The following is a 3275-nucleotide window of genomic DNA, read 5'->3' as shown; positions in this document are numbered from 1 at the left end:
AGTGGGCATTATAATGGCTCCAGCCTTGTGGAGCCTGAGGATTTGCTAAGATGATGCATTCGGGGCTTGGCAGGGCCCAGGGCCCAGCAGGTGTTCTAGAAACGGAAGCTGCTATGAAAGTACTTTTCTTCTTGCCCAGGTACGTGGGGGTATAAGCCAGATCAAATCTTGGCTCTGAGTGCAAAATATATGTGGGGGAGGGGGGAGGAGATAATGGGGGGCTCTGAGCAAGCCTGGCCAGGCCCTAGATCCACACACCTGCCTATTCTGCCTCCCAGAGCACCCTCCAGAATGCCCAGGGCACATGGCTCCCTCCCAGCCAAGTGCCCTGGGCCTGGGGCTGCAGGCACTGGGGATGGGTCCCTAGAGAGGAGGGGTGGAGGGACTCTGAGCATCTGGGGGATGCCGGGCCCCTGCCGACTGGGCCCCAAGGTAAAGTCGAGCCTGAGCCTGTCCCTTCTCAGGCTTCCTTCTGGCCCTCAGCCCCAGGCCTCATGGTGACCAGTTGCTCCCAGTCTGGAATGGTCAAAATGCTCTGGCAGGGGCTGCCCCCTGAGGTGTAGCTGAGAGAGGGCTTGGGGGCTCTTCCTGCTCTGGGGGGTCTCTCCCGGGACCCCCGGGCCTGAGCCGCTGTCAGGGGACAAGGCTCTGTCGGAGGTGGCTGGGATCGGGCCCCAGGCAGTCATTGCTTGTGTTCCCCAGGCAGGGGGCCAGGAGGCCCGTGGTCACACTCTGCCTGGGGCCTGGGCTCCGGCCAACCATCAGCAGCCAAGATTGTTGGTTCGGTTTTATTTTAAATAAGAACTTTGAGAGAGACATGTGTCTCTCCTTCTCCCCCTCTCCCTCTCTTTCTCCCCCCAATTCATTCTCAAGTATTTCTCTTTTTTTGTGTGCCTCCTCTTCTGTGTTGCCCTATCTCTGTCTTCTGTTTCTATCTCTCTTTGTCTTTCTATCTCTTAACTTCTCTCTCTCTCTCTCTCTTTCTCTCCAGCTATCAGGGGTCTGAAGTGGTGCCTGACTTCCTCCCCTGGGGTATGGCCCAGGCCCCTGGCATCCCACGGCTCCCTGCTGAAGGAATCCCCAGTGGGTACCATGGCCCCATGCAGGCATTCTGCCCCCAGGGAGGACTAAGAGTCTCCTCCAGGGAAGAGGGGATTTGAGCTGCCGAGGCTCCAGAACCCAAATCCTCTCCTCCTTCCGAAGCCCCGGCGTCTCCCAGATCTGCCCCTCTTGTATCTATGTCTTATACTAGGCATCTAGGAAATAATTCTGCAGCTAAAACAAGTTTTCAACCACTGATCTGGTCCAAACCTCCCATTTTGCAGCCAGAGAGGCCGGTGTCAAGAGGGACAGTGACTTCTCCAAGGCAACACAGAGAAACAGGAGCAAAGCTGGACAGACCTAGGTCCCCATTTTGGGGGCAGCATCGCCTACACATCAGGAAGAGGAGTGTCCCACCCCCGGACTCTCAGTCACTGCACTTCTCAGGCCCCAGGTCTTCCAGAAGGGTGGTCTTCTTCCTAGGGGGTGAGAGACCTCCCCTGAGGGGTCACCAGCACAAGGGACCCCCCTAGGAAATGGTAGGCCTTGGCTGGTCACCCCTTCCCTCCAGGACAGCCCTGTTACTGGGCCCCCACCTTCCAGCCCCTTCTGCCACTCACCAGGTAGCAGAGAGATGAACATCCAGACACTGGGTCCATGTCCCAGCTCAGCCTGAGTCCTTAGTGTGACTGTGGACATGACCTTTCCCCTCACTGGCCTCAGTTTGCCCATCTTTGTAGCAGAAGGCTTGTTTTTGTCACTAGGCACCATTTTACCCTTATATTTTATTGTGTTCTCGTCTCTTTTCATGGAAAGAAACTTCTGGAACACCTGTTCCGGTATGCAGTTTTCCCTCCCAAAGTGGGAAGGACCCTTCCCAACATGACCAGCTCCCTTTAACCTCCAGGCTCACCGTTCCCTGGGTGCAAATGCCTTAGATGCCACGAGCAAGAGGAGAGATGCAGAGTGGGGACTGTCACCATACCTGGCACCCCTTGTCAAAGGAGTGCCCCTCTGGGTGCCTAGGGTCCTGCCAGAGCTCAGGTAGGAATAGGAGGAGCTGCCTGGGTGGCAGAGGGGAATTTCTCCCCTCTCCCATGGTGCCAGGAGGTCAGCCAGGGTAAATGAGGGGGATTAGCCAGCCGGGGGTGGGTGAGCTTGTCTTTCCAGATTTGGGCAAACTCTGTCATCGCCACTGGGCAACTCAGGAATCCCTGCCCAGGAGCCCTGGGTGGGAAAGAGATGAGGTGCTGGCCCCCCACTGCTGATGCTCCTTTCTGCCCCCCGGGACCCCACCCACAGGCCCCAACCAGGCGCCGAGAGGTACAACCTTCCACAGTCCCCACTATGACCTTCCACTGTCCCCACCAGTCTTGCGGATCTCCTCACCTCTGGGTTGGAATGTGGAAATGATTCACTCTACAGATGAGGGGGGAACTGAGGCACAGAGCGGGGAAGGGTCTTGCCTCTGTTGTACAGGCCTAGTGTTGAGCTGGAGCGGGTTCCTACCGCCTCAGGGAGAGGAGCTTGTTTAGTTCTCGTGAATTCTGCAAGCCCCATTTCATTGTCACCTTGAAGTCAGCCGTGGCTGGAAGTATCGATACCACAGCAATGGGCAAGCGACACAAACCAAGGTTTTGTGTTTTATTTCTGTTTGTTTGTTTGCTGTTTGTTTTGTATCTTCCTTTCAGACAGTGGGTGGTTAAACATTTCCCAGCGCACCACTGACTGAAGGCCACAGCTTTTATAATGTTTCTAGAAGGGTCCCTAGCTTAGAAAGTTGGAAGAGCTCCGCAAGACCACGCCCTTGTCTCCAGATCTGTCACAGATCTGAGGCTGACTCCAAAGCCAAAGAAATGCCTTCCTTCCCTCAGGATGCCAGGAGTTAGCTTCTTTCTGCTCCACCATAATAACATCCCATCCAGGGCAGTGGACTGTCCTGGCTGTCCCTTGGGGCAAGGATTAAAGCCACTGCAGGGTTCAGAGCGCCTGGCCAGCCCGCCCTGCCCTCTGACACCACGCAATCAATTCCATAAATATTTACCAAGCTCCTCACTTAACCTCCCGAAGCCTGTTTCTTCAGCTGGGGGAAAAAAAAAAAGGCTCATCAGCCTAAAGCTGTCCATCCGCTCATTCAGCCAGGGGCTCCCGTGTGCCAGGCAGGTGGCATCTTGGAAAGATTTCTGCTCGGAGTCCTGGCTCTGTCACAGGCTTCTGGGGTCACCCTGGGCCCC

The sequence above is a fragment of the Leptonychotes weddellii genome, chromosome 4, assembly GCF_054177405.1.
Source record: "Leptonychotes weddellii isolate Sample4059 chromosome 4, ASM5417740v2, whole genome shotgun sequence".
Lineage (NCBI taxonomy): Eukaryota > Metazoa > Chordata > Mammalia > Carnivora > Phocidae > Leptonychotes > Leptonychotes weddellii.
Note: the sequence above shows the minus strand (reverse complement) of the source record.